We start from the raw sequence: 21,773 nt of genomic DNA on the forward strand, positions 1-21,773 counted from the left end.
TGAAAGTCGCACGTGCAGTTTGGGGGGAGATCCTCGACTAACCGGCGGATCCACCCTACAATATGGAGTGAAAAAGCCCAAATAAGATTCTAAGATACAGTCGAGATAGAATCGGAATCCGACATATCTGTAAACTCATGTTACACCGGAGCAATGTAGCGAACAAAAAGAAAAATATAGAATCGGATCCGATTTATCGTAATCGATTAGTAAACATGTTGGTTGATCGTATTCTTAAAGATGGCAAGAAATCATTGGCTTATCAGATTCTCTATCAGGCTATGAAGCGGATTAAGGAAAAGACGAATAAGAATCCACTGTCTGTCCCGCGACAAGCAATACGTAGGGTAACTCCCGATATAGTAACAGAATCCAAACGTGTAGGTGGATCGACTTATCGAGTCCCCGTTGAAGTAGTACCTGCAGAAGGAAGAGCTTTGGCTATCCGATGGTTATTGATCGCGTGTCGAAAACGTTCAGGTCGAAGTATGGCTTTAAGATCAAGTGATGAATTAATGGATGCTGCCAGAAATTCTGGTAGTGCTGTACGGAAGAAGGAGGAGACTCACAAGGTGGCAGAAGCTAATAAGGCTTTTGCCCATTTCCGTTAGTTCCGGGTTCGTTTCAATCCACAACCTCTTATTGGTGGATTGAAACCTTCTACTCCGGAGCGCAGGGTATTAGGAATCAAGATACGCCAGAAGCATATGGATAAGCAGAAATTAAATAATGGGAGAAAGAATATCCAAGTCATAGGGGAAATTTTGTCACTGGTATAGTACCTCATGAAAAAGAGAAAGACTAGTGTCGAATCGTAAAGTCCATAACATCATCGACATGATCAACATGATCGACATGACCAAAGTGATCGACGCAATCGACGCAATCAACATGATCGACATGATCGACATGACTAGAATGATCGACACAATCGACACAATCGACATGATCGACATGATTGGCACTGCCCGCATCCCCGCGACTCCCACCATTCTCAACTATCTCCGCCTGGGGCGGACTACTCACCTCGGGGGGGGGGGGGGATGTCAGGCAACGCCAGCAGATATTTATCCTGTATGTCCCTCACCTCGAATCGATGATTGAGTCGTAGTACATCTAAGGCAAAGCTGGCATCTCCCATGATGTACTCGAGGAGCCGAACTAACGTTGACTTTCCCGTGGTTTATGATAATAAAAGGGAAATGCGTCTGAAAAGAGAGTCAAGGTTTGAAGAAGTATCGTGCGAAAACAAAGGGAAGTCTTCCCGTTTCTTCGGATATTCAATCAATATTAGATTAGTTGACACAGGTGGGATTCTGTGATATACTATGGATCAACAGGCTCATCAGCTTGGGTAATCACCAATCGTTTCGAAAACCAAAAATTACCACGACCGCAACTTTAGAAAGACGCGAAAGCGCAAGCCTATGGGGTCGCTTCTGCGACTGGATCACCAGCACTGAAAACCGTCTTTACATCGGATGGTTCGGTGTCTTAATGATTCCCACCTTATTAACCGCAACCTCTGTATTCATCATTGCTTTCATCGCAGCTCCCCCTGTAGATATCGATGGTATTCGTGAGCCTGTCTCCGGTTCTTTGCTATACGGAAACAACATTATCTCCGGTGCTATCATTCCTACTTCTGCAGCTATCGGTTTACACTTCTACCCAATCTGGGAAGCAGCTTCCGTTGATGAATGGCTATACAATGGTGGTCCTTACGAACTGATCGTTCTTCACTTCCTACTTGGTGTAGCTTGCTACATGGGTCGTGAGTGGGAACTTAGTTTCCGTTTAGGCATGCGTCCTTGGATTGCTGTTGCGTACTCAGCTCCCGTTGCAGCTGCTACCGCTGTGTTCCTGATCTACCCAATCGGTCAAGGAAGTTTCTCTGACGGTATGCCCCTAGGAATTTCTGGTACTTTCAACTTCATGATCGTTTTCCAGGCTGAGCACAACATCCTTATGCATCCCTTCCACATGTTGGGTGTAGCTGGCGTATTCGGCGGCTCTCTATTCAGTGCTATGCATGGTTCTTTGGTAACTTCTAGTTTGATCAGAGAAACTACTGAGAATGAGTCTGCTAATGCAGGTTACAAGTTCGGTCAAGAGGAAGAGACCTACAACATCGTAGCTGCTCACGGTTATTTTGGCCGTTTGATCTTCCAATATGCCAGCTTTAACAATTCTCGCTCTCTGCACTTCTTCTTAGCCGCTTGGCCCGTAGTAGGCATCTGGTTTACTGCCTTGGGTATCAGCACCATGGCATTCAACTTGAATGGTTTTAACTTCAACCAATCCGTGGTTGATAGCCAAGGTCGTGTTATTAACACCTGGGCTGATATCATCAACCGTGCTAACCTAGGTATGGAAGTTATGCATGAACGTAACGCTCATAATTTCCCTCTAGACTTAGCTTCTGTTGAAGCTCCTTCTGTAAACGGATAATACCTGTCTGGTCGTGCAGCATCACTAAATACCAAACCTCGCATAAGGTTTGGTATTTAATGGAGATTCGTCCGATGGAATGAATAGAAATAATAGTAATATCTCGCCATAATCTTACAATTATCAGTTTCCAATCTTGGATTCTGGGGAATCTTTGAAACACCCTTCTAGGATTACAGAGAATGGGAATCAAAGATATTCTCATTCTGATTAGCGGAACGCTTGTAGTCCCGTACCCACTGGAATAGATTGAGAATACATTTTTCACCTAACATATTTTTTCTTGTATTAATATATAGACGAATAATACGTACGCGCATCGAATGAATGACCCTAGTAGATCTTGTTCTCTCCCAGTTAAGAAAGCTGAATAGGGAAAGTAGGGGGCGGACGTAGCCAAGTGGATCAAGGCAATGGATTGTGGATCCATCACGCGCGGGTTCAATCCCCGTCGTTCGCCCATCAGGTTGGAGAACTCGTCTTTATCACTCGGAATAAAATAAGTTGATGAGGAGATAGATAAGACATAGATAGGTTTCTTCAACAATTCGAGATTCCCGAGACAGCTTCAGGTAGGTACGAATACACCCACAAATCACCACATCGAAAGTACTCACTCCATTGGGCCTTGAATCTTTCGATATTATCTATATAATGGAATGTGAGAGGTGGGTAGTATCTACCACATATAGATAAAGTGAAGAGAGATCATGAGGTAAGAGAAGTGGGAGAAGAAAAAGTAAGAAGTCCAGATTTATTCTCTGAAGTTCCGAAGTTAGCAGAAACCGATGGATTCCACTACTCATTTGAATCATTGAAAAATCAAGATCTAGGGGAATTTCTAATTGGTCTATTCTCCAGTTATGAACCCTCCATCAAATTATTTGACTTATGAATTCTGAGTTCAATCTTTTTACGGAATCTGCGCGATTCAATGAAGCGGGGTAATAGCGTGACTCCGGGAATCCTGATGTTACTAACAATACCAATTCCTATGCATCGTTCAGGTGAGAGAAATTTGATCGAAGGAGGTTCTATAGATCTAGCGAAACTAATTAATAGAACTGGTGGAGTAGTAAAAAAACCAGCAACAAATTCTGTTGAATCCTTCTATCCTCTTTCTCTATCAATAAGATGCTCACCTGCTGAAAAGGATAGAAAGGGAAAGACACGTAATTCTTACTATTCGGATTCAAACGGAAATATTTCCACAACTTCGACGAGGGAAGAACCGCAAGTTCCCATATATAGTGCGATGGATCCTTCGGTTTCAGATGGATGGAGGGTCCGGCTGATGAGGGATCCACTCCCCATCAAGAATATATCCAGAGATGTGACTGAGAGGATTGAAAAATCACTGGGGGATAAGAATCTAGAAGATTCAAATGAGTTTTTTGAATTCTATATAAATGTGATACTTCGTAAGGATGACTGTTACTAAAATGATTCTGATTCGTTACTTCTCCGGAAAATCCATGACAAGCAAAGGGTTAATTGGCTACAAACAGCAACATTAAGAAGCGATTCCTTCATTCCCGTAATATCGGACTTTTGGGACAAAATGTTACTCGAATCCAGGGATTCAGTAGATCGGCAGGGAGATGAATCACCGTTCTATTCCGAGCGGAAGGGTCTCTCCAATTTGTCTCTATTTCCACCCCATAAGAATACAATGTCATCTCGTGATGGTGTATCCCTATCCTATAGCGATATAAGAGATTGGTTAAATTCCATTGACGAGGGGAGTTGGACACTATTCCGGGATTACGCCGATTTTTATATGTGGCATTCCTGTCACCAAAGTCCTTCTCCATGGAATAAGGATGAGCGCGAATTGAATCTAACGAGATCTCTCTTAGAAAAGAGATTTATCGAACTTGATTATCTATCGGATAATCAATTACTCACTGAGGTACCAAGTATATTACTAGAAATTTCCTGTGGTTTCTCGAAGTATGTCTCCTCACAAATAGAGACATCTAGAGAATTGGAGGCTTTTCATAGCAACTCAAGGGATGAGTCTGATTCCAGAAATCAGAAGGTTGGGAAGGAGATACCTATCGAAGATACTTGTTTATCTAGTTGAAGTGAGGAGAGAAATCCAGAATATGATTCAATGAAAAGATCTGGAAATGGCTTTGTAGGCAGTTACTCTCCGGAGGAAAGAGCAATATCCACTGATGATTCTCCAGAGGCGGTGAGTCACGGCTTTTCAACAGAATCATCTATACATGAACTAGGTATGGGTCCCACCGCCGATGGAACTCCTATTAAGACATATTTGGCAGAAGAATGATATAAGAATTCCGTGTCTTTCGGTATCGGAAGAATATCTCATTTATGGAAAGTAGAGAGAGATTGTCGGCATTTTACACTCGACTCTCCTTTATTGTTGGGAGATCCTTTCTCCCCTTCTGTAGCGGGAATAGCAGAAAATGATTCCAATAAATGTATTGATTCTTCCTAGAATCGTAAGTGGTTCTTCCAATTATTGGGGTTAGATTCCCACGGAAATGAGGGGGAATTTTCTATTCTACACGCCTATTCACAACTAATAAATGAATCAAGAAACCGACTGACTGGATTTCTTTTAAGAGTTAAAAAATCGAATTTGATTTCCAGTAAGGTAAGAATTGGTAGTAGTAGCGAGGAACCTAGGAAAGCCTTTCTATCGAGAGGAGATCTATCATTTGGTGGAATACTTGACGAGGAATCAGAGATGCAAAATGGCGCATACTTCGATCTTGATAAGATTATTTCAAACCGTTTAGAGATCCTTTTCGATGTACCTGTAGAAAGAACTGATGGAAGTGAAAATCCTACTTTTTCAGATGAATCGGGAGAGGGAGGTAACATATCTTCAACATACTCTCTAGTTAGGGTATATGAACGAAATAGGTTAATATCTCTCTACTCAGTATACACGCTCTTTTCGCGTGACTATTTCTGTACATTAGCTAGTGAATATCTATCCAGAATCAACTATCAATTGGGTAGCCGGGAGGGGGGCGAGGGATCTACTGGTGTAACAAGAATTGCAATTGAATAGAGATTATTGGAATGGAGGGGTAACATAGAGCGTTTGTTGCATGAATGTATTATTTCCCCAATTGATGAATATCCAGATGTTCGGTCAAATGTGCACAGGTGGCTTGATACAATCAGAGACTTGTCTTTTTCCCCTTCCAAGAGAGTATTCGCAGAAATAAGATCCGACTTAGGTAGATCAATCTATGATCTGTCGATATTAGCACTAAATAATATTGGTATCACTATTCGTAGTACGGCTGGGAGGAACAACAAGTATCCCAAGGAATTTACCAATATATCATCTATTTACCGAATCATTATTCCCAAGTATATTAGTGAAGAAGCTTCGACAGATGGGATTGATTATCTTGTCTATAAATTGAACAATATAGATTATCCACTGCTTGATTTCCTTCTGAGTTCACTCAACCTCGATGAGAAGATATCCTTTCTCAAGAGAATCTTCGGTAGAAAAGATAGTTTCTTCATCGAGTCCGGATTGTTAATGGATGAAGAATCGGTAGGCTCCTCAATCTTCCTAAAACCCGCAGTTAATCCATTTCTTGTTGAATCATCCTGTATCGAATGTATTGGAACAAAACTCCCGAATGGTGCTTATTCCGCTACGGGAAGGCAGGATTGGGATCTGTTTCTGGATAATTTGAATTATGGGAAAGGTTCGAATAGGAATATTGGGAGTATTTCGGGATCCATTTCCGATGAAGTAGATACACCAAACTTTATAGATTACTCGCATTTACCCGTATTGAACTGTGCCGGAAGGGATTTTATCTCAATAATCAGAAGAAGGGATTCGTTGGTTGGAGGATACAGCAGTAGTTACTCTGACATCTTAGAGAATTCGTATACGGGCTCCGGTGATGAAGTCATCCCATCTCTTGAAATAGGATCCTTAGATACAAAAAATATCACTTCATCTATTCAATCCCAAGTGTCTGATTCGTTGTTACCCAATTCCTCGCAACGAACGGAAAGGGAAACTATTGATCATATACTCGCAACAACCGAATCGACTCCATCTGATCTGGATGAATCTGCGATACCACCACTAACTCATTCAGATAGATTTCTTGACTCTATTTCGGATCTAAGAGGACTACTGACGGGGTTGAACTTATCTCCTCGCGAAACGGGAGATTCGTCTCTATCTTCATGTGGGTAGCGATGGAAATTACTTGGAAAGAACATTGATAAACTCTAAGCTATCGGCTGATTGGCGATCTCGACCCCGTCTCAAAAATTCGGGAGTGGATCAAGTCGATTCGGAGGGATCCATTGAGAAGAGATCAAACTCGAGGAATGATTCTATTGGGAATCAATTCTATCAAAATGATTCACACATTGGTTATTTTTGGGAATCAGAAGAATCTGAGACGCTTTATTGGTCAAAGAAATTCTCATTATGCAGCAGTGTAGCATCAAGATCTCCAACAGGATTAACTGGAGAGAAGGTTCTGTACGAAAATACGAGGCTTGCAGATACACGTGTCTAAAAAGAACCTATTCTTCCATCTCATCTCATTAATTTCGATGAGTTATCAAAGGATTTAAACAAATATAAGATCTCTTGGATCTTTTGGAGAGACAATATCTGCGAGAAATGGAGCCCATTCGGAGAATATATACCTCGGTTTTTCACCCCTAACTGGTGGAGATACTTTTATGATCTGATTAGAGAGATATATCCAGAAATAGTACTCAAAGTAAGTGATGACTTGAATTACACTTTCCCCGGAATTACGGAAAGAGTTGCTGAGGATATAGGTAATGCTAGAGCTTGTTTATCGTTAAGCCTAAGATCAAGATTCAGAAACGATTCCATCAGTAACGTATTATCTAAAATAGATCTCTCTATTTTCGAAGAAATTACTAACTAAACGCAGGTGTCGCATTCGAGATGGTCAGTCTTTAGATTTTCGAATAAGTATGCCCCATCCTACCTCGTTTTCTCGATATTATTTGTTCTTGCATTTCTCAAGCATTATTTATCTGCTGTTTCGGGTTCCAATTCCCCTCACTTGTGGAAACGTTTCAATATCACCGGATATTTAATAGACCCAATGCGTGGGTTTTATCTGGAAAAGGTAATGTATTCTCCCTCGACAAGGTAAATGTAAACGAAAGATCTACTGATACATTCCCTGAAGAGATTCCTGAATTATACAAATAATATAATCTTCTATTACCTTGTGAAAAATGAACTAGATTCGTGGATACTTCGTAGGAAAAGCTCCGACACCCTTAAGATTAATAAACAATTACTGACTCAATATCTAGTGACAAATAAAACTATTTCCAAGTATGAATCGAAATTAAATTCCAATTACGATTCATTGAGCGGTGGGATTAATCACGAACCCACCCCAGAAGAAGGATCTAATCTTTTGTCATACCTACTTCGGATTCGTCAAAATGATCTATCAAATTACGAGATCTGTGAGTTGGATCCTGCGGAGAAGTGGGCTCTTCTTGCCCTTGAAAGAAATATTCTCCTTTCAGCGACAATGAGACGAAAAGGCATTCCGAATATTCCATGTCGTGACGTACCTATTTTGCTTTCATCAGGATTATTACCATCTGAAGGAGTTCCACTAGTAGGACCCATAGAAACTGGACGATCTTATGTAGTTAGGGATATAGCATCCAATTCCTACTTTCCGTCGGTGAGACTGCCATTGAGGAAGTTGTTATACAACAGATCATATTTCAATAATGTACGTGGGACTTTCATTTCGAAACAGAGCGTAAACCGATTGAATCTTATTTTTGCAATAGCAAAAGAGATGTCTCCCTGTACGATATGGATTCAAGACATTCATGAGTTGAATGTTAATCGCCTGTATCACAGATTAGAAGCCGATCCCAGATTCTTACTCTGCCTAATATTGAGGAGTATCGGTAATGGGCGCAGGAATCCTTGCATTCGCAAGAATCTCGTTATTGCTTCGACTCATGTACCTGCAAAGGTAGATCCAGCTTCAATAGCTCCGAATTGGTCGAACTAATTGATAAATCTCCGAGGGTCTAACAGGCGTCAGCGTCAAAAAGAATTGTCAATTCTCTCGCGTGTCAAAGGCTTTGAAATAGAAGCTGATCCCTCTTTTCTCGAAGGTACTGGGTCTGGAACTACGGGTTTATAGCAAACGAGATCTATTTTCTCCTGCTAATGAAGCATTATTAATCACTACTTCTAGAAGAAGAAAGATTGTATCCGATAGTGCAATTAAATTAGCTTTACGTAGACAAAATTCAATTGTTACGTATATAGGTAACGGAATCCGATTCGGTTCTGGATATGAAATACTTCCTTACAATATAGGAAAAGCTATTCTGAAAAATGGTTTGATAGATACTTCCCCTGCAGATCCCTCATTTATTGGTAGTAATACACTGAAGAAGAGGTTTTACCACTTGTATAACTGGTATTTGGAACCTTTAATAACCGAGTCAACAATTAAGGAATTCGCTATACTTCCGCATATCTTAGGGCTATTGGCCGGATTAGCAGCTCGTGATCCTTGGTTCGGAATGGATATGAGAGAGGAAGAGAATCTCGTTGTTATTGATAAAGTTGTAGAGAATGATTCTAACTTAGCCTGTGGTATCTCGGAAAACCTTTTGAGGGATTTCTTATGTTCAGAAATCTGTAGAAGTAGAAGTCAATTCGCTAATAGTCCTCCTCTTCCTTCTTCCATCGAACCCAGGTATTCTCCAGATATAATCTCTGCGAGTCGTTCTTATAAATCTACAAAGAAGGGGGTGTCTAAGATTCCAACTGATTCTGAAATGGAACAGTCGAGTGAAGTAGACTCGATTCCGAAGGAAGTGTCGCGTGGGATTACTTGGTCCCCCAAATTTTGGCGTTTTGGTTTCATGCGAAGTGGCAGTTATGAATCGATAAGAGTATTATCCGAATCGAATAATTTGTATAATTCGATCTTTTTTCATCGGAATCAGGATCAAATCCCCCAACGGGATTTCGAATTGAATAAGATTAAGTCTAGTGGAAAGAAATCGCATAAGAGAAAAGGATATCTTTTCAGTTACAAGAGAGCCTCGGGTAAATCGAGACAAAGAGACATTAAAAGATTAGAAAATTAATTGGATAATCTATCATTACGCGAGCAATTTCTTGAATTAGGAATCCCCAACTCATCTAATCAATACGAAACGCAATGTAATCGATCCGATGAACCAATTCTATTCCTGGGGGGGCGCTTCACCTGGGATCCCATGCTTCTATCTCAGCCGGATCATAACATTCCCTCTTCACGTCATAGTTTATTAGCGAAACAAGAACTGGTACGGAGGCTTTATGTTACTTACGGTACGAGGAGGGAGCGCGAGAAACATTTCTCAAATGAAAAGATTAGAAATTTCTTTCTTCTTCGTGGATATGACCGGAAATCGATAACTGAATTATCTACCAAGCGGTGGAAGAATTTCCCTTCGGGTGAAGAACGACACTTTGAATACGTCAAAGAAACCTAATTCATGCATATATATTTGCAATACCCGCAGATATTTGTTCCTATTCACTCGTATCAAAGCATTCCAATGGAAGATTTGCAAGAGCGATTCCTTCGTTTCAGGCTTATGGTTCATAGAGATAGATGGATGAGACGGAATCGTCACTCATCCAAAGATTTTCTCATTCATAACATGTTGTTTGAAAGTTACCACTACCTATTCAATCTATTTCGATTTAGTGGGACGTCACCGGATCGAATAACAAGACAATTATTGAATGGGAATTCGATATCGCATCATAAAACTCGGATATTCTTGACTCAGTCTGGATCCCTAGCAATATATAGGGCTATTCAGGATTCGAATTGGTGAAAGGAAGATACATCTTTTCCCCTTACTGATGCAATAACTTCTGCTTATAGAATTCCGGATAATTACTAAGTTATAGATCACCTTCGGAGTCTTCCTATTCGGGAGATGGAAGCAACATTCGAAATCAAGAAGGAGTAGGAATCTCTTATATGGAAAATGTAGGAAGTAGTTCGTAGAGGACGTAGTAGTTTTCCAACATCCTTATCGGAACAAATCCTTGATGAAGATGTCGATCCATTCTGTTTGAGATTCTCCGGAGATTCAATTTCTCGGTGATCAACGGTAATATGGGGAGGAAGGAGGGGCATTCCCCTCATTCATCTTTACATTCCAAAAATTCATTCTAAAGTTTGGATTTTCCCGTATCCAACTAGATAATCAGGATTTCAAGTCCTTTCCATTGTTTCCATTGGAAGGGCTCTAAGGACCCCGGGTCCTTAGGGGATGGACCATCTAACCGAATCCCAAAATTTTAGTTCATTCAAATTCACTAATAGGGATTCTTGGTGACATCCTAACTAATGCCCCGACTAACTACTAGGATTTCTGGTCCTAGTCCAGATACTGGGGTCTCGTGACGCAGTTTCATCACACTCTAATTGGCTACTACGACTTTCAGTCCCACCTCAGGTACTAGGATTTTTAGTCCCCTCGAAGGATTTCAAGTCCCCCGTCTTCTTCAAGGATTTCCAGTCCTGTCTTCTTCAAGGATTTGAAGTCCCCTGATAAGGATTTCTAGTCCCGTTGAAAGACCTACTTGGATCTCCTCGAATCTCGGGATTCTGAGTCCCAGCCTCACTTGAGAAAGAAGCAGAAGGTGTTTCCTATTCGATACCTAATACTTCATATCCAAATCCCCGGACGGCGGAGAATTCTGGTCTCAATAATCAACAATCGGAGGATTTGCATCCCCATGTTTGAGGGTTGGGCACTGGAAAGACCAGAATCCTCCGAGGATTTTTCTTCCTATTGGGAGTTTGGGAGGCACCGGAGAGACCACTTGTCTCTCGAATCGAGGAGGTATTTCGAGTGCTCATTTGGGAGATAAGCAAATCAATTGAATGTGAATCTTTAGTGGTAGAGAGAATAAATCTTTGATAAATCTTTTAGTATATAAGGGTTCGATCTGAATAAGGGTACGAGACCTTCTGCCCCGAGGAAGTATTTCGAGTGCTCATTTGGGAGATAAGCAAATCAATTGAATGTGAATCTTTAGTGGTAGAGAGGATAAATCTTTGATAAAGCTTTTAGTAGATAAGGGTTCGATCTGAATAAGTGTACGAGACCTCCTACCCCGAGGAGGTACTCATTTGGGAGATAAGCAAATCAATTGAATGTGAATCTCTAGTGGTAGAGAGGATAAATCTTTGATAAACCTTTGAATAGATAAGGGTTCGATCTGAATAAGGGTACGAGACCTCCTACCCCGAGGAGGTACTCATTTGGGAGATAAGCAAATCAATTGAATGTGAATCTCTAGTGGTAGAGAGAATAAATCTTTGATAAACCTTTGATAAAGCTTTTAGTAGATAAGGGTTCGATCTGAATAAGGGTACGAGACCTTCTGCCCCGAGGAGGATTCGGACCTCCACGCTCTTCAGCACCAAATTTTGAATCTGGCGTGTCTACCATTTCACCATCGAGGCTCTACTCCTTATTCCTTACCTTTTTACTTCCCACCACCCCATCTTTCTCTATGGATGGGGTCCGGAATATGTTTCTATCAATTCGATCCTAGTCCCTCATCAAAAGCAACCCTTTACTTATTTTTCCCAATCTTATTTCTTCGTCTCTCTATATCGAAAAGGATTTCCAGTCCCCTGGAGGGACTTCTAGTCCCCCTGCTGAAGGATTTATAGTTCTCTCCAAGGATTTTCAGTCCTCCTGTTGAAGGATTTCCAGTCCCCGGGAAGAAAAAAGGATCCATAAATTTGTTCTGTATCGATTCCATCCCAGCTCCTCGTCAAGAGCAAACCCTTTCTCCTCCTCTACCGATCCTGTTTCTTCGTCTCTCTCCATCTATAAGGATTTGAAGTCCTGTCTTATTCAAGGATTTCCAGTCCTCTTCAGGGATTTCAAGTCCCCCGTCTTATCCAAGGATTTATAGTCCTCTTCAGGGATTTCAAGTCCCCTGTCTTATCCAAGGATTTATAGTCCTCTTCAGGGATTTCAAGTCCCCTGTCTTATCCAAGGATTTATAGTCCTCTTCAGGGATTTCAAGTCCCCTGTCTTATCCAAGGATTTATAGTCCTCTTCAGGGATTTCAAGTCCCCTGTCTTATCCAAGGATTTGAAGTCCTCTTAAGGGATTTCAAGTCCCCTGTCTTATTCAAGGATTTCCAGTCCTGTCTTATCCAAGGATTTATAGTCCTCTTAAGGGATTTCAAGTCCCCCGTACTCTTCAGGGATTTCAAGTCCCCCGTACTCTTAAGGGATTTCAAGTCCCCCGTACTCTTAAGGGATTTCAAGTCCCCCGTACTCTTAAGGGATTTCAAGTCCCCTGTCTTATCCAAGGATTTCCAGTCCCCTGAGAAGGATTTCAAGTCCCCCGCCCCCGATAAGGATTTCAAGTCCCCCGCCCCCGATAAGGATTTCAAGTCCCCCGATAAGGATTTGAAGTCCTCTTCAAGGATTTTCAGTCCCCTGAGAAGGATTTCGAGTCCTTTGAGAAGGATTTGAAGTCCCCTGAGAAGGATTTCAAGTCCCCTTTCTTCTTTAAGGATTTGAAGTCCTCTTCAAGGATTTTCAGTCCCCTGAAGAGGATTTCAAGTCCCCTGTCTTCTTTCTTTAAGGATTTGAAGTCCTCTTCAAGGATTTTCAGTCCCCTGAAGAGGATTTCAAGTCCCTTTTCTTCTTTAAGGATTTGAAGTCCTCTTCAAGGATTGTCAGTTCCCTGAAGAGGATTTCAAGTCCCTTTTCTTCTTTAAGGATTTGAAGTCCTCTTCAAGGATTGTCAGTTCCCTGAAGAGGATTTCAAGTCCCTTTTCTTCTTTAAGGATTTGAAGTCCTCTTCAAGGATTGTCAGTTCCCTGAAGAGGATTTCAAGTCCCCTGTCTTCTTTAAGGATTTGAAGTCCTCTTCAAGGATTTTCCGTCCACTGAAAAGGATTTCAAGTCCAAGGATTTCCAGTCCCCTGGAAGGGTCTATGAATCGGACTAGATACATTATACAAAATCAAACCGTCAAATGCAAGACCTAATTCTCCTTGTTATCTATCACTCTCGCTCGGATCTCCCTCAGTGAGGGAGATTTGACGATCGAGAAGGATTTCAAGTCCAAGGAAGATTTTCAGTCCCCTCGAAAGGATCTATGAATTCGACCCATTTCTATTATAGCTAAGAAAACTGTCGAGCGCAAGACCTAATTTTCCTTGTTATCTATCAATCTCGATCGGATCTCCCTCAGTGAGGGAGATTTGACGAGAAAGATCTCAATTCCAAAGATTTTGAGTCCCCTCGAAAGGGTCTATGAATTCGACCCATTTCTATTATAGCTAAGAAAACTGTCGATTGCAAGACCTAATTTTCCTTGTTATCTATCAATCTCGTTTTGAGATCCCTCGGTCTCAGTAGAGGGAGACTTTGACGAGAAAGATTTCAAGTCCAAGGAAGATTTTGAGTCCCCTCGAAAGGGTCTATGAATTCGACCCATTTCTATTGTAACTCAGAATGCCGTCGATTGCAAGACCTAATTTTCCTTGTTATCTATCAATCTCGATCGGATCTCCCTCAGTGAGGGAGATTTGACGAGAAAGATCTCAATTCCAAAGATTTTCAGTCCCCTCGAAAGGATCTATGAATTCGACCCATTTCTATTGTAACACAGAATGCCGTAGAGCGCAAGACCTAATTTCTTGGATTTGATTTCAATTCCAGGGGACCGCCATGGGCCTTAATTTGTTATCGCTGCAAAATCGTCCTGACGATAAGGAGTCGATTCCAAGTTAAGGGATTTAACGTCCCCTGGACTAACTATGAATCATAGATGTACTATCAAAGTCCAGAGGATTGTCGCTGCAAAATTGCCCCTGTCCAAGAATTTACAGTTCACTAGGAAATCATAGCTAGATCAATTATAGCTAAGAAAACTGTCGATTGCAAGACCTAATTTTCCTTGTTATCTATCAATCTCGATCGGATCTCCCTCAGTGAGGGAGATTTGACGAGAAAGATCTCAATTCCAAAGATTTTGAGTCCCCTCGAAAGGATCTATGAATTCGACCCATTTCTATTGTAACTCAGAATGCCGTCGATTGCAAGACCTAATTTTCCTTGTTATCTATCACTCTCGTTTTGAGATCCCTCGGTCTCAGTAGAGGGAGATTTGACGAGAAAGATTTCAAGTCCAAAGATTTTGAGTCCCCTCGAAAGGATTTCTGAATTTGATCCATTGATAGTGTACATCAGAATGCCGTCGAGCGCAACCCCCGTTTCTATTAAATTGAAAGAATCTGCGGCGGAAAGAAGAATTGGTCTCTTTTGCTTTCTTCTAGAAGTCTGAAGGCAACCCCGCCTTGAACGTACAGGTATCGGATGAAATGACTTATCCATTAGACGAAATTGGAGCATGGAATTCATCGGGAAGCGACCTGAATTGCTACGGAGCAGAAGACTGGGGGTGTGAACCGAATCATTTACACAACCGCTCCCATATGGGAATCACTTAGTCGCATGTACCATTAGGAGGGTTCAATCCTTGTAGTACTGCAAAGGATTGAACAATATTATGGATACCATCAGGAAATACTTATATCTCCTCCGGAAGAGACGAATGATCATTGGGAGGCGCGTGATCATTTCTCCGACACTGTTTCATCACCAATTACGGAAATGGACTAGTTGGAGCGACGGAAGTGGCTTTGGATACAAATCATTCAGAAAGATTCCATTATTTCATGTGACAACTCAAAATAGGTCTGGAATGAGGTATTCCGTGTAATCTCGATGATGGGATCCATTGATATACCCAGTAGAGTTGATGCTGGTACACGAACAATCATAGCTATTTCAATGGAACTCTTCGAAATCGAAGTAGATGGAGAAACTAATGGATCCTGTATGTAAATTGTTGATGTGTCACCCCCTTCGGTGAACATTAATTTAATTATCTTCGGATAGTGATATATAGAAATGACACTTGTAATGGGAGCTACCAGAACTAATGGGTACGAGCCAGCTTTCCATCCATGCCAGAAGGGGTAGGGTTTACCGGAAAAACCTGCTAATGGAGGGATACCCCCTGGGGATGGTAAACGTATAACTAGAGAGAATGTTAGAACAGGATCCTTCATGTATGGTCCCGCATAATCCCTAATGTTATCAGTTCCGGTTCGTGAACCAGATAAAGTGATGCGAGCGAAAGTCCCTAGATTCATGAATATGTAGATAGAAGTATAACTTATCATACTCGCATAGCCATTATCAGGATCCGCAGCAAGTATTCCAATCAGAATATATCCGATTTGGCTTATGGAGGAATATGCTAGCATACGTTTCATGCTTGTCTGAGTAACAGCAATTAGATTCCCCAATACCATGCTAAGGGTAGCTAATATTCCCAAAGCGAGATGCCATTCACTGGATAGGTATGAGAAAGTAATACCGAGGAGTCGTGTAGATAAAGCTAGAGCTGCTACTTTGGAAGTAGCAGAAAAAGAAGCAACGACTGGTGTAGGAGAGTTAGAGTCGGAGAGGAGATCCTCGATCTTCCCGCTCATTCAGAACCGTGCATGAAATTCTCACTTCACACGGCTCCTAGTTCGTAAGAGATTTCTAAGCTCCCAGAACCTTCCCCGTGTGTGTATCAAATCCACTTCTTCCTCGGTAATTCAATATGAGTAATAATTGGTAGCTTCTCGGGAAATCCCCTATCAGTGATTCCTTTTTAAAATGGTAGTTACCAACGTGGATACCTAATTACATCAAACGTGAGTGACGGGACCTTAAAGATTTACTGTATTATACCACAAGTGGGATTAACTAGCATCCATGGCTGAACGGTCAAGGCACCCAACTCATAATTGGCGAATTCGCAGGTTCGACTCCTGTTGGATGCAAACAAATGGGGGGAGAGGGTTTCATTCGGGTGACAAAGTGAGTAACCGAAATAGGGAGGTGGAGTATAATGGGTTCCGAAAACTATACGGGAACCAAGAAGTGGAAGCAATTATGAATTCGGATAGTAAGAGAGTTTGTTTGAATTGGAAGAGCTAAAGGGACACGAGAAAAATTATGGATAAATTGATAAATCAGATACTTACTGAAAAAACTATTCCTCCATTGCAACGAAACCAGTATACCTCCGATGTGAATCCAGAATCGAACAAGACTGAAGTCAAGAATTGGATTGAGCAACTTTTCAACGTTAAAGTAAGACACATGAATAGTCACCGACTACCAGATAGAAGGCGTAGGGGTAGAGCGTCCGGGTCGATGCATCGTAAGAGAATGATTATTACGCTTCACAAAAATGATTCCATTCCGCTATTTCTGAGCAAGTAACCCCCGCAAATTTCACTAACGACAAGGAGGAAGAGGAGATATGGTTATCTGATTATATAAAGCCTATACGCCTGGCACACGCAATAGATCCGTTTCAAGTTTTGAAGAAGTGACGAGATGTAAATCCCGGAAAGGACTGACTCGTGGTAGTGGACCAAGGAGCGGACGTACTAGTGGAGGGACTATTACTGCTAGGCATAGAGGAGGTGGTCATAAACGACTATATCGTGAAATTGATTTCCGACGGAATAAAAAAGATGTTGTTGGAAGAGTGGCAAGTGTCGAGTACGACCCCAACCGCAATGCATACATATGTCTCGTGAATTATGTGGATGGTGAAAAGAAACATATCTTACATACTTGAGGGGTAGAAATCGGAGACACTGTAGTATCCAGCCCCGAAGCATCTATTTCAAGTGGAAATGCCCTACCTTTGAGTGCGACTCGAATAAGTGATTCACGTATTCGGAAATAACCGATTGGATTTAGGGTTGAGTCCATAAACCCAACACTAGACTCGAGATTCTTGGATCTTCCGAGGTGGACTTCGATAGGGAAACCGAGGAGGGACAATAGCGGGTGGTCAGGTGTAATAGTATCAAATAGCTATTAACCTGCAGAGGTAGGATAATATGGAGAGAACTGGATGGTCTCGAACAGGGACAAGAAATCAAAGGGGCATCCTCTGTTCGGTGTGGCCGAAAGGCAGAGGAAACGGGTCACTCGCCGCGTTCGGTATGACGGTCAAAGGCAGAATCGAAGCCACGAAGCGGAGTGAGAATGAGTCTCCCGGGGGGACTCAATCCCGGTATTGAAAATGTCTCCTAAGTTATCTAGAACATCAAATGATGTTGGCGTGAATGACTGAATTCATTGATTCTGTTGCTGAATGAGTTGCGAGACAGAAGCCAGATGCCGGTGGAGAACCCGAGGGTGTAGAAAAAGCTGGATATGCGAGTTTACCCTAGAACTGGTACTTTCATTTCTCGTTGGCGACATCCGGCGAGGATATCGCCTTCTGTATCCGGAAAGCTGTATGCTTTGAAAAGGGCTCGTACAGTTTGGGAAGAGATTCTATCCCGAATACTGGGGAGTAAAGGGTCTACTTCAACCAAGATACCTCTAGGTACGGTCATACATAACGTAGAAGTAATACCCGGGAGAGGTGGATGATTAGTTAGAGCGGCTGGTGCTACGGCAAAAGTGATTGCAAAGGAAGGTTGATTGGCTACATTAAGATTACCCCCCGGCGAGGTTCGTTCAGTATCTCAGAATTGTTTAGCTACTGCGGGACGAGTCGGAAACGTCGACATCAATAATGAGGGTTCGGGAAAGGCTGGATCTACGCGGTGGTTAGGTAAACGTCCAAAAGTGAGGGGTACAGCTATGAATCCCGTCGATCATCCGCATGGGGGGGGGGAAGGCAGAACACCCATCGGTAGGAAGAAGCCATTAACTCCATGGGGTTGTACGGCACTCGGAATGAGGAGTCGGGAAAGCGGTAGATACAGCAATCCGTTCATCCTTCGCCGCCGTAAAAGTAATTAATTGGTAGAAAGACTGGGTGGAGGGTAATTAACTATGGCACGTCCACTCAAGAAGGGTCCTTTTGTAGCTAATGATCCAGTAAGAAGAATCGAAATTCTCAATATCCGGAAGGAGAAAAAGATAATAATAACCTGGTCTCGTGCTTCCGCAATAGTTCCTATCATGATCGGTCATACCATTGCTGTTTACGATGGGCGGGAGCATCTACCCATTTATATAACTGACCGTATGGTGGGTCACAAACTGGGTGAATTTGTACCTACCCGGAGTTTCCGGGGACATGCCAGAAGCGATAAAAAATCTCGTCGATAATTGGGGAATCATATTTCATGGGAACCGAGAAAGAATCAGAGGTAAAGGAGGCGCAAGCTTCGTCCAGACGTGTTAATATGTCGTCTACAAAAGTACGACGAGTCATTAATCAGATTCGGAATTGTTCGTATGAACAAGCCCTTGTACTACTCGAATTTATGCCTCGCAGAGCATGTCACCCCATATTGCAATTGATCCTTTCCGCAGCCGCAAATGCTAATAACAATTATGGATTGACTAAATCTAATTCGTTCATCAGCGAAGCCTGAGTGGATAACGGTACCAGTCTGAAGAGATTTCGACCCAGGGCTCAGGGACGTGGTTACCCAATCAGAAAACCTACCTGTCACGTGATTACTAAAATGAAGAGCAAAAGGTAGAGCCGATACTAACTACATATTGACAAGTAGAAGTGGGGGAGGGGTTGTATGTATATATATATACATATATATGTGTATATATATATATATACCGGGTAGATATTGGTATTGAAATACAGGAAAACATCTACGGGGCAAAAGATTCATCCACTTGGTTTTTGACTTGGCATAAATCAGAGGCATTACTCCCACTGGTTCGCGCAACCAAAAGATTATCCGAGATTCCCCGAGGAAGATGAGAGAATACGTACTTGCGTTAGGGAGTATGTACGGAAGCATATAAGGGATTCCTCAAATTATGGGGGAATTGCACATATAGAGATCTACCGGAAGACGGACCTAATTCAGATAGAAATTCATACGGGATTTCCAGATCTATTGATTGAGGGACGTAGCCTGGGAATCGACCAATTGAAAGCGAATATGGAAGAATCATTAGGTTTTGGGAATCGGAAGCTTCAAATAATCCCGAATAATATCCTCCAGCCGTATGGCGAACCGAGAATTCCGGCGGAACATATTGCTCCACAATCAGAGAATAGAGTAGCTTTCCGTAGGACTATGAAAAAAGCTATTGAACTAATTAGAGAAACTAATAGTGGGGGCGTTAGGATACAAATAGCGGGGCGTCTCAATGGTAATGAAATGGCTCGCATTGAGTGGGCCAGAGAAGGTAGAGTCCCCCTCCAAACTATCAGGGCTCGTATTGGTTATTGCTACCACCCAGCTCAAACCATCTATGGGGTTTTAGGCATAAAGATTCGGGTATTCCGGGATATGGGATAATTATTCCTACTTTCCGACCCCCCACCCCTCCCGTTCCCTCCTCTCCTACTCTCTTGGGGAGTTGAAAATACTTAATAGATATTGGGATACATGATTACTTTGTGGTGCCAGGATCCGCAGGCTTATTCTATTCCAATTCCATAGGGGGGAGGGGAGCATACAGTAACGTCTCGATAAATTTCTGCTACGCTTAGTGTGCGACTCGACCGAATGAAGTTCCTCTGTTTATAGATAAGACGGATTGGTAGGTGGATCCCCACTGCTAATAACTGGAATGTCAGCTGGGGTTCGTAGCCGTATCAACGCAAAGTCTTTGTCCTCGGGAAGGGAAATCTTTCCAGTGAAGCGGAAAATTATATTGATTCTTGGGTGATCTGGGGGGAAACAGAAACAAGAAGTAATCAATAATCTCGTGCGATCGTATGGTTAACGACTCGACTCTCGGGAAGCAGTGTGGTATAGCATGATGGAGACGCGGTCTTGGAAATACCGACTAAGTCTTTTCCGATGCGGGGGGGGGGAGGGGGGGGAGCCTCGAGTCAATGAACACTAATGGAGATGACTCACAATAAGTACTTATTTGGCAACTGAGAGGCTCCGCTGCAGAGAGATAACCCAAGCGTTTATGGAGGGGAACTACGGAAACGATGGAACCTTCCGAGTCGATCGATTGTTTCACTATCAGCGATTCGGCGGATGGGATGGCGGGGGAAACCCACTCCTCATCGAATTGAGATATGAAATAGCAAATTCTGATGAAGATGAGAGATCGAGTCGATTTCCGCCCGTGGTTGTATTACCGACTAATATCCTAACTGCTATGAATGGGAGAATCATACGGAGGGGGGTAGGTAAATGAGCAAAAAGACAAAAATCATTTTGGTACTGACGCAAAATTTCCTACTTTGTCTCTTCCCAGAATTGAAAGATCTCCAAAACAGGGGGAAACGGTACTGAATTCATGAGGAGCCGGGTGAGGGAAAACTTTCACGTCCGGTTCTGTATGAGAGACGGAATGATTTCACCGCTATCGACTGTGACCCCAAACGATCCAAATTTCGTAAACAACATAGAGGAAGACTGAAAGGAATTTCCACTCGTGGGAATCGTGTTTCTTTTGGAAAGTTTGCCTCACAGGCCCTCGAACCTTCGTGGGTCACGTCTAGACAGATAGAGGCGGGGAGGAGAGCAATAACGCGTTATGCCCGGCGGGGTGGTAAGTTATGGATACGCGTCTTTCCCGATAAACCAATCACTATGAGACCTGCGGAAACACGTATGGGATCAGGTAAGGGATCTCCGGAATATTGGGTATCTGTGGTTAAACCGGGTCGAATACCTCATGAAATAAGTGGAGTATCGGGAAACATAGCTCGAACTGCTATGCGAATAGCTGCGCATAAAATGCCTGTACGTACCCAAGTGGTGACCGCTACGGAATTATGATTTTTGGGGGGAGTAGGAAGGGAGGGTGGAATCAGATAGAGATTTATTTCTATTTTTATTTCCCCCTCACTTAGCAATTTGATGGTGTGGGAAAGGCATTTCCAACCGATACAGGGAACATGGAGATTGAGGGTTTCCCCCTATCCCGAAGAAAGATGGGATGAATGGAAAATACATACGGGTAGCTATTCACCTGCAAATGAGTGAATAGATCTATTTTTTCCCCCTACCAATTAAGAAATGATTCAACCTCAGAGTTACCTAAATGTAGCAGACAACAGCGGGGCTAGGAAATCGATGTGTATTCGGGTGCTAGGGACCAGTAATCGTAGATACGCAGGAACTGGTGGTACTACTACAGGTGTGATTAAAGAAGCGGTACCCAACATGTCTCTGAAGAGATCGGAAGTAGTTAGAGTAGTGGTGGTATGTACCCGTAGAGAGATCAAACGTGACAA

This window comes from Dipteris shenzhenensis, unplaced genomic scaffold, assembly GCF_047967505.1.
Source record: "Dipteris shenzhenensis isolate YYH24624 ecotype China unplaced genomic scaffold, Dip_SZ_1.0 scaf0399, whole genome shotgun sequence".
NCBI lineage: Eukaryota > Viridiplantae > Streptophyta > Polypodiopsida > Gleicheniales > Dipteridaceae > Dipteris > Dipteris shenzhenensis.